The following is an 11,276-nucleotide window of genomic DNA, read 5'->3' on the forward strand; positions in this document are numbered from 1 at the left end:
TTTCTCCTTAATTTTCTCCTTTTCTAATTTTCTTTCATTCCTAGTTAAACCTAACGTCAGACTGGTCAATGGGAGTGACCACTGCTCTGGGAGGGTGGAGGTCTATCAAATTGGTCACTGGCGATCCGTGTGTGATGACGTGTGGGACTTGAATGACACTGCTGTGGTGTGTAGACAGCTGGGCTGTGGGAGAGCTGATAGTGCCACAGAGAGGGCCTACTTTGGTCAGGGCAGTGGGTCCATCTGGCAGGATGATGTTGGCTGCTCTGGCAGTGAGTGCTCCATCACACAGTGCCCACACACAGGAGGAGGAACACATGACTGTAATCATGGTAACGACGCAGGTGTTATTTGTTCAGGTAAGGGAGTCTCTTTGCCTTGTCTAGACTAGAGTTTTATCAGGGTTTGGTTTGAATGGTTTGAATTGTGCAAAAAGGTCTCATCATAGAGAAAATCCTAAAAAGCATATTACTGCAGTATTATTGCCTGCTCTGCCACCTAGTGGAGAGTTGACTGTTGCAGAAATAACCTTAACCCAAGCCAGACTTGGTGATATGTGACCAGATGGGGGCAGCCTAGAACAGAGCATGTGGCTAATACAGTATGAAGACCAGCAGATAGGTTGTGATTACTGTTGCCTCACTAAACTACCTGTATTTGACCAACAGGTGTTGTCTTGCAGAAGCCTTCACTCTCCACAGACCCGGCCTATTCTGCCTTCTTGCATGGAGAGGAGGTCCATCTCACCTGCACTCTTCCATCCTGTATCCTCTGTAATGCTGTGGAATTCCTCTTCTATCTGAATAGAGACTCCATCATGTCCGTGACCGTTGGATCCTCACAGCCCAGGGCTACTTTAACAAAGTTTAAGATGGATGCTTCACACCAGGGCAGTTACCGCTGTCTCTACAGAACCCTCTCCAACGGCCAAGTCATCAGCTCCCCTTACAGCAACGTTACTAAAGGTGAGGTGGTAGTTGGGAAACAAGTGTTGCATAATCTACAGTGAGCTCCAAAAGTATTGGGAGAGTGACAAATGTTTTGTTTTGGCTCTGTACTACAGCACTTTAGATTTGAAAAGATACAATGACTGAGGTCAAAGTGCAGACTGTCAGCTTTAATTTGAGGGTATGTTCCTATATAGTGGGCAAACCGTTTAGAAATTAAATACCAAAAGTATTGGGACAAATTCACTTCTACAGTATGTTTATTAAAGTAGTCAAAAGTTTAGTAATTGGTCCCATATTCATAGCACGCAATGACTACATCAAACTTGTGACTCTACACATTTGTTGGATGCATTTGCTGTTTGCTTTGGTTGTGTTTCAGATTATTTTGTGGGGTATGATATTTTTGCGTCTAACTTTCTCACTCATCATTATTCACAATTTATTCAGGACTATCCGTAATCATGGTAGCACATTAATATAGAAATGTTTAGAAACATACTATATTCTTATTTACAATAAAAGTACATCCAAATTGACACAATACATTATTTACCATTCATTTCTATTGGGCACAAAATCATCTGAAACACAACCAAAGCAAATGCATCCAACAAATGTCTAGAGTCACAAGTTTGATGTAGTCATTGCGTGCTATGAATATAATAATAATAATAATAATAATATGCCATTTAGCAGACGCTTTTATCCAAAGCGACTTACAGTCATGCGTGCATACATTTTTTGTGTATGGGTGGTCCCGGGGATCGAACCCACTACCTTGGCGTTACAAGCGCCGTGCTCTACCAGCTGAGCTACAGAGGACCAAATACTAAACTCACTGTATTTCTTTATGATTCAGAGCCTTGATAGAGACAAGAGACTGACTACCTTGTCCATCGCACACACATTTCTCAGTTAGAAGGTATGAATATGGAATTACATTACTGTCAAATTGCTGTTTACTTTCTTTCCAGTGGTCCTGCTACAGCCCAACATCTCTCTCAGTCCTCCAAATGGAGGGATGTTTTGGGAACCTCAGGGGCCAGAGGTGATCAGGGGCCACAGCTTCTCCATCACCTGCTCCATTCAGCCACAGTATCCTGGAGGCCTCTTCTATCTGAACTTCTCTGGATCCAACAGAACTGAGACTACGCCAGCAGTCAACCACTCTGCCTCTTTCCACTTCCCTGTTGCAGAGTATAAAGACCAGGGGAAATACAGCTGCAGCTATGGAGTCAACGTCTCCACCCGGTTATTCAGGTCGGCTAATAGTGAACTAGCTGTCACCATTAGAGGTAAAATAACACATGCTTAAAAAAAAAAGTATTTAAAATAGCTTTTACGTGAGAGAAAAGTCATAGTATTGTAACATGACTTATCATCCTTCATATCACATTTTTGTTTGTTTTTATATTCTATTAATTTGCCATTTACAAGTCTTGATCTGTAGGTCTAAACCTTGAAATACCTACATTTTCTTCAGCATTCATGGTCCCCATCATTGTTTCTGGAGGGACTGGTGGGGTAGCACTGCTGTTTCTGCTTCTGCTTGTCATCTGTCTAGTCATCTTGAGGACAAGGAGGAGCAGAAAGCCATCTACAGAGACTGGCCAGAGAGAATGTAAGTGATATCACAATTATGTAAACTCAAAGGCTGAATCTGAACTTGATTTAGGCCTTGAGCTTGAAAAGTTAAGTTAAGCAGCATCTCAAAATACTTTTGTTGTAAATCTTTTCTATTCCCAGGAGTTTGCTGTTGGAAATATTAATGAGCAAATTGTTATACAACAGGTATTGACAACAGAGGGGAGGACCACGAAGAGGAAGAGGAAGAGGAAGAGGACTATGTGAATTTAGAAAACGACTGTTACGAGGGAGGTCTGGAAAGAGTGACGGGTGAAAAGAAGAATGGGAAGGAAAAAGGGCACAGCTATGGGAAATCAGAGGATGTCTATGACAACGAGCATGGAAACATTCAAAGAAAGAGTGTTTGTGGGGGGTCTCATGAGAAAATGAACAGTGAACACGATGAAGAAGATTACGTTAATATCTCCGCTCAGGACAATTCTGTAACACAGGCAGGGGCGTCAGTTGGGTATAGCTCAAGACCAGAAATGTAAAAGAAGGCTACAAAAAAAGTAGACTAAAATCATTCCAATCCCGAGTAAAATGCAACGGCTATTTAGCGAATTGATTTGCTGGCTTTAGGACCATGTAGAAATTTGCTCGTAGAGAAGCTGCCAGCCTGTGTTAATTTCTCTCAGCACTGAGCAGAGACATTGCAAGACAGTTTGCTTGAGGTCATATATTTAGGCAGTGCGCCGATTGCTTTGAATTTGATGTGGCATTTGAACTTGGCCCCCTTGTAAGCCTTGCAGCCAGCTGTTTAATGCACCGGCAACTTATACATTGATGTCAGCATAGGCAGCGCATCCAAAAGGCTAGGGGAAGATTAGCTTCCCCTAAAGTCAATTGAATGAAATTTGCCAAAATAAGCTATATAATTACTTCTGCCTCATACAGAAATATATAACATCATTACAAATACTACACCACAGAGTATGATTTGACCACAGCGGTCATTAGCTTATTTGAAAAATGAGCTGTTGATTGTTTTAAGTGCTCAATTTGGGCAGCGCGCGTTAAATAGCCTACCAAATAGCTGATTGTTGAGTTGCATCAGTCACTGAAAAGCAATTTATAACATTTTTGACATGCGTTTTTCTGGATTTTTTTGTTGTTGTTCTGTCTCTCACTGTTCAAATAAACCTACCATTAAAATTATAGACTGATCATGTCTTTGTCAGTGGGCAAACATACAAAATCAGCAGGGGATCAAATACTTTTTTCCCTCACTGTAGCTACGTTCACATTGTTGAAGGATTATCTTCTCCGGCTAGCATGTGCTAACTAGCTAGGCTATTAGCCCAAGTGGCGAATGCTACCTACGTTTCACTTTGTTCTCGGATTAGCTGTTTTGTGGAGTCATGGAGCCTGCTACCCCTGCCCAAGGGGAACCAAGGACAAGGCTAGCTTTACAAACCGTAGCCCACGTGCTGGTTGCTAGCTACCTAACGCCTTCAATAGACTACCACGGCTATAGCATTTATACACAGTGCGTACTCCAGCTAGTCATTAGCCGTGAGTCACTTAATAAAATAGTTTACGCCTGTCAAGGCTAATTCCAGCAGGCACCCCTGGGTTAGCAGGCCTTTTCCACAAATTAGGGACGTAGGAAGAGTAACAGTGGCTTGACCACGGCCCAACCTTGACTCAAATTATGGCCAATGCTAAGGCAGGCACTCGAACCCCCTAGGTTCTCCGGTCCAAGAGACTCAAAACCAGGTTAGCTACTGCATCAAGACTAGCCTTGCTAACACCTGCCAGGCAGACCCGGATATCATGGCAACCTCAAGGCTCTGCATGAGGGAGAGGGTCAGTTCACTAGCGCCAGTGCTAACTGAGAGACCAGTGAAACAGCAGGCTGCAAACCCACAGTTATAGTCTCATAAACTACCTTGAATTGCTGACAGTGTTTCTTGCTCTGAGACACTTTCAACCCTCCCTTCGGAATTGTCACGTCTTGATCAGAATGGACAATACAACTATGGTGGCTTACATCAAAGCCAGGGTGGTACTCGTACCCTGCGCTTACTTATTCTGTGGAGCAGAGCACACCTACTGTCACTACGTGCGACTAATTTCCAGGGTGTACTGAACGTAGGAGTGGAATTATTTTCCAGATACTCCATCCCCAAGTGGTGAAACAGATCTGGGAGCGATGCGGTCAAGCATCCATAGATCTCTTTGCATCACACGAAAGCGTGCACTGGCCGCTTTTCTTCGCGCAAGTACGAGACTCACCCCTAGGGTGTACAAGCTGGCTGAGGGTGTTGACCGAGGGTGTTGCTTTATGCTTTTGTTCCCCTCATCCTCATACTCCCCACTCTAGCCAGTGAAGAAGGCGGCTCATCCCTCACCTTGGTATCCCCCCGATGGCCAGGCAAACTCTGGATAGCGGAGATCATTCCACGCACCACCTTTCCGTTCTACAGAAGAAGTGTGGCTCCACCGTTTGTGTCCAGTACGAACATTGGGCATATACAGTACTTGGATAGAACGAGAGCTTTGTGCAAGAGCAACCAACTCTTTGTGTCCTGGGCACCTCCCTGCAAGGGGACGCTGCTCTCTCATCAACGGTTATCACATTGGATTGTCAAACCTATTATATTGGCCTATAATAGCAAGGGGCTATAGCCTCCAGAAGGCCTGAGGGCTCACTCCACCAGAGGTATGGCTACTTATTGGGCGCTGCTTAAGGGCATCTCCTTGAAGGAGATTTGCATTGCGGCTTGTTGGGCATCCCCTCATACGTTTATGAGGTTCTACCTACTAGACGTTACTGTGCATTCTTTGGCGCATACTGTTCTCAGTGTCGGGGCCTCTGAGTGTTAATACATTGAGACTACCTGGCTTCGGAGAGCATGTGAGAGACAGGAGTTGGCCATATCCCATTGTGAGAAATTAAAACGAATAATTGAAAGAGAATTTAAGGTGCCTTGGGTAACCCTGGTTCTCTGATATTATGAGTGAGCTATCTCACCACATTCCCCTACTCGCAAGAATGTGATGAAGTTTGACATGCTTGAGAATGACCAGAAGGCGGGCGAGTGGCTCTTTAGTATGAAGGGAGGGGCTCACCTCATTCACCACTCAACCTGTCGATCTCCGACAGGCGTGTGTGATTGGTTCTTCGAGCTTCAAGAGATTTTGTGAATCCCTACTGTGAGATATCTCACTCATAATATCAGAGAACCGGGGTTACGCAAGTAACCTTAAAATTCCATACTGTATATTAAATTATTGTATTGCTTAATGTTTTGCTTTTTGTAGCCAATAAAAAAGGTTAGGTTTTGATGCACTGGATCAAAGTCCAAACTGTCTCTTTCTGTGTCTTTGATCAGTTCCAGTGTTGTTGAGGAGCTAGAAAATATAGAAAACAGTGAACACTGCTTTGCTTGAAATTAAGTTTGTAAGTGATTTTGTATACAAGTACTCAGGGATAAATCCTATTTTAAGTTGAACAATGTGTATCAAATCATAATTAATTGATTTCAATGGTAGAGTAAAGATTTGTAAAGATTTGTCTCTCTGTTAGTAATGGGGAATAATGAATTGAGTGATTACTCCAAACAATACAGCACATCACCAGCCAATAGTCAAATGACCAATCAATGTTTGATAAAGGGGTTGATTTTCTCAATAGTATAATTGACTGAGAAGGAAATACTGACTTCTGCCAGATAATTGATATAGGCAATTGATAGTTGTATAGAATATTTATGAATACATTGAAATACAGTTTTAATTCTGAATCCAATATTCATTCAATTTAATTTCAAATAATGAAATACAAATACCTGTACATGTAACAAAAAATCCAATAATAATTAAATGTGTATGTCACACCCTGGCTCTGGGACTCATTATGTTGAGCCAGGGTGTGTTCATTCTATGTGTGTATTTCTATGTTGGTAATTCTGTTGTGTTTAATTCTATGTTTGCCTGAGTGACTCCCAATCAGAGGCAACGAGTGTCAGCTGTTGGCTGGTTGTCTCTGATTGGGAGCCATATTTAAACTGTATGTTTTTCCCTTTGGGTTTGTGGGTTTTTGTTCCGTGTTCGGTCATTGATACCGTGGACGTCACGAGTCATTTCTTGTTTTGTATTGAGTTTAAACTTTAACTAATTAAAGTATGTTTGTTCATCACGCTGCGCCTTGGTCTGTTCCCTATGACGATCGTGACAGAAAAACCCACCATGCAATGACCAAGCAGCGTGTCCAGGGGCAGCCCTTGGGCTGGACATGGGAGGAAGCGCCGGGAAAGGCCCTGGCGAAAGAGGAGCAGCGTGTCCAGGAGCAGGCAGCCTGGACATGGGAGGAGATATTGGACGGTAAAGGGTCCTGGACTTGGGGGGAAATCCTGGCCGGGATGGATCGCCGGCCATGGAGTGAGACAGTGGAGAGGTGACGGAGAGAGGAGCAACGGCGTGATCAGGGTCGTCGTCGGACGGTCGAGAGGCAACCCCAGAAATGTTTTAGGGGGGGGCACACGGCATGGACGACGGGGCTGACGGAGGAAAAAAAGGGGCGGATCCAGAAGGCCACCAGGCCAGGGGTACACTGCCCTGTACGTCCTGTGCGGATGCCTCACACAGAGTGTGTGAGGGTAGGCATTCAGCCAGGACGGGTTGTGGCCGCTCTTCACTCCAGGCCTCCTATCCGTCTCCACAGCCCGGTTCGGCCTGTCCCTGCTCCACGCACCAAGCCTACGGTGTGCGTCGCCAGCCCAGCCCGACCTGTCCCTGCTCCACGCACCAAGCCTACGGTGTGCGTCGCCAGCCCAGTCCGGCCTGTCCCTGCTCCACACACCAAGCCTACGGTGTGCGTCGCCAGCCCAGCCCGGCCTGTCCCTGCTTCACGCACCAAGCCTACGGTGCGCGTCGCCAGCCCGGCCCGGCCTGTTCCGGCCACTCGCACCAAGTATACGGTGCGCGTCGCCAGCCGGCCCGGCCTGTTCCTGCCACTCGCACCAAGTCTACGGTGCGCGTCGCCAGCCCGGCCCGGCCTGTTCCTGCCACTCGCACCAAGTCTACGGTGCGCGTCGCCAGCCCGGCCCGGCCTGTTCCTGCCACTCGCACCAAGTCTACGGTGCGCGTCGCCAGCCCGGCCCGGCCCGGCCTGTTCCTGCCACTCGCACCAAGTCTACGGTGCGCGTCGCCAGCCCGGCCCGGCTTGTTCCTGCCACTCGCACCAAGTATACGGTGCGCGTCGCCAGCCCGGCCCGGCCTGTTCCTGCCACTCGCACCAAGTATACGGTGCGCGTCGCCAGCCCGGCCCGGCCTGTTCCTGCCACTCGCACCAAGTATACGGTGCGCGTCGCCAGCCCAGCCCGGCCTGTTCCTGCCACTCGCACTAAGTCGTCAGCCTGGTAAGGCCCGTCCCTCCTCCACGCACCAAGCCAGGGGTGCGAGTCGTCAGCCTGGTAAGGCCCGTTCCTCCTCCACGCACCAAGCCAGGGGTGCGCGTCGTCAGCCTGGTAAGGCCCGTTCCTCCTCCACGCACCAAGCCAGGGGTGCGCGTCGTCAGTCCAGCACAACCCGTGCCTGGGTCACCGGTGCCTGGTAAGGTACCGGTCAACTGCTCCACTATGGAGCTGAAGCTAACCGCTCCTGCTAAGTCCAGTCCTGCTCCTGCCGGCGGGGCCAGACTGGACCAGGGGCGCTATGGGGGGTGTATTGGAGGGTGGTGGTCAAGGCCGGAGCCAGAACCGCCGCCGAGGAGGTATGCCCGCCCAGCCCTCCCCTGTTTTGTTCAGTTGAGGCGCGGTCGCAGTCCGCGCCTTTAGGGGGGGGTACTGTCACACCCTGGCTCTGGGACTCATTATGTTGAGCCAGGGTGTGTTCATTCTATGTGTGTATTTCTATGTTGGTAATTCTGTTGTGTTTAATTCTATGTTTGCCTGAGTGACTCCCAATCAGAGGCAACGAGTGTCAGCTGTTGGCTGGTTGTCTCTGATTGGGAGCCATATTTAAACTGTATGTTTTTCCCTTTGGGTTTGTGGGTTTTTGTTCCGTGTTCGGTCATTGATACCGTGGACGTCACGAGTCGTTTCTTGTTTTGTAATGAGTTTAAACTTTAACTAATTAAAGTATGTTTGTTCATCACGCTGCGCCTTGGTCTGTTCCCTATGACGATCGTGACAGTGTAATTCAATTTGTGCAATACAAATTCAAATTTTAAATGCATAAGTAAACAAATCTAAATGATTTAATTGAAATTCAATTTCTGTTAGCACTAATATCACTCCATACAGGGGTGTTAAAAAAACATGTTCTTAGAGAAGAGTGGTTGACAGGGTAAACGTGAAAGATGAACATTAGATTTGTGAAATAGTTACAACATTTAAAAAACAGACATTGCATCTCACATACTGAACTGTACATATTTCTAGAATCTGAAAATGTATAGAGAAGTAAAGGTCATATCTCTGACTGAGTTCAGAACAAGATGACCTCTCAAATAACATGCAAAAAAAGTGAATTGATGCATATGATAGATTCATTTGGCTGCTGGCTCTTCTTCAGTTTTGTCTTGCTGTGGGCATCAAGTTGTTTCAGCTGTACATTTATGGGCAGCTATAATATTTTGAGTCATCAGCCCGTTTATACCTGCCAACATGGGTCCTTTGTCTGTGAGCACTAAAGGGCAATTCCACCACTTTCAACTTCATATTCATCATCTCCAGCATCTATCGCTAAAAAGATAAGAAGAAAGGTCCCAAAATAATGTGTCTCTGTGACATCACAGGATAGGATAAAAAAAGAAAAAAGGTATTTTCAAAACCTGCAACAAGTTTCTAGCCCATGGGAGTGTATTTTCTTGCTGATGATGTCATCAGGTAAAATATTTTTACAAAACTTAAATGTGCTTTTTTCACATATGTTGACCATGGTATTGTGCTGGAGATAATGACAATGAGGTTGAACAGTGGTGAAGTTGCCATTTATGTGGCTTTAGCTGTACCTTTAATATATGGGCATTTTCTGACATTGATTACCACAAAAGTCATTACTTAGTTTTTCGTCATTAGTTTATCTACTGAATGTGCCTTTGTCTACTGGTAAGCAAATCTCCTATGCTTATGGTCATGGCAATTCCTTTTTTTCCCATTGAGTGAAAAACGTATATAGCATAATTTTGACATAAAAGTATGGTGAACTCACCAGATACATTCCTCGAGTTGTTAAAGGGCAACTCTGCCACCTTTCAACTCCATATTCATTATCTCCAGCGTCAAACCAGTGTCTACAGTGCATTCAGAAAGTATTCAGACCACTTACGTTTTTCCACATTTTGTTACGTTAAATTAAATTAAAACAATTCCTCTGCAATCTACACACAATACCCCATAATGACAAAGTGAAATTGTAGGAAATGTATTAAAAATAAAACATAAATACCTTATTTACAAAAGTATTCAGACCCTTTGCTATGAGACTAGAAATTGAGTTCAGGTGCATCCTGTTTCCATTGATCATCCTTGTGATGTTTCTACAACTTGACTGGAGTCCACCTGTGGTAAATTAAATTGATTGGACATGATTTGGAAAGGCACACACCTGTCTATATAAGGTTCCACAGTTGACAGTGCATGTCAGTGCAAAAACCAAGCCATGAGGTCGAAGGAATTGCTGTAGAGCTCAGAGACAGGATTGTTGTGAAGGCTGATCTGGGGAAGGATACCAAAAAATGACTGCAGTATGGAAGGTCCCCAAGAACACAGTGGCCTCCGTCATTCTTAAATGGAAGAAGTTTGGAACCACCAAGACTCTTCCTAGACCTGGCGGCCCGGCCAAACTGAGCAATCAGGGGAGAAGGGCCTTGGTCAGGGAGGTGACCAAGAACCTGATGGTTACTCTGACAGAGCTCTAGACTTCCTCTGTGGAGATGGGAGAACCTTCCAGAAGGACAACCATCTCTGCAGCATCCCACCAATCAGGTCTTTATGGTAGAGTGGCCAGAGGTCACTCCTCATTAAAGGCACATGACAGCACGCTTGGAGTTTGCCAAAAGGCACCTAAAGGACTCTCAGATCATGAGAAACAAGGTTCTCTGGTCTGGTGAAACCAAGATTGAACACTTTGGTCTGAATGCCAAGCGTTACCTCTGGAGGAAACCTGGCACCATCCCTACGGTGAAGTATGGTGGTTGCAGCATCATGCTGTGGGGATGTTTTTCAGCGGCAGGAACTGGGAGACTAGTCAGGATCGAGGGAAAGATGAACGGAGCAATGTACAGAGAGATCCTTGATGAAAACCTGCTCCAGAGCGCTCAGGACCTCAGACTGGGGCGAAGGTTCACCTTCCAACAGGACAATGACCCTAAGCACACAGCCAAGACAATGCAGGCGTGGCTTCGGGACAAGTCTCTGAATGTCCTTGATTGGCCCAGCCAGAGCCCGGACTTGAACCCGATTGAACATCTCTGGAGAAATTTGAAAATAGCTGTGCAGCAACACTCCCCATCCAACCTGACAGAGCTTGAGAGGATCTGCAGAGAAGAATGGGAGAAACTCCCCAAATACAGGTGTGCCAAGCTTGTAGCGTCATACCCAAGAAGACTCGAGGCTGTAATCACTGCCAAAGTTGCTTCAACAATGTACTGAGTAAAGGGTCTGAATACTTATGTAAATGTGATATTTCTAAAAACCTGTGTTTGCTTTGTCATTATGGGGTATTGTGTGTAGATTGATGAGGGAAAAA

The 11,276-nt window shown here is 45.8% G+C and overlaps 1 long non-coding RNA gene across 1 annotated transcript; it reads left to right on the forward strand.

Moving 5' to 3' along the window:
* The first annotated feature begins 1,874 nt into the window (after positions 1–1,874).
* Positions 1,875–3,756, forward strand: LOC311103302. Its single transcript, XR_014610072.1, has 3 exons — positions 1,875–2,245; positions 2,434–2,571; positions 2,742–3,756. It is a non-coding gene; the product is annotated as an uncharacterized lncRNA (long non-coding RNA).
* The last annotated feature ends 7,520 nt before the right edge of the window (positions 3,757–11,276 follow it).

Source organism: Coregonus lavaretus (assembly GCF_964263955.1).
Source record: "Coregonus lavaretus genome assembly, chromosome: 28".
NCBI classification, from domain to species: domain Eukaryota; kingdom Metazoa; phylum Chordata; class Actinopteri; order Salmoniformes; family Salmonidae; genus Coregonus; species Coregonus lavaretus.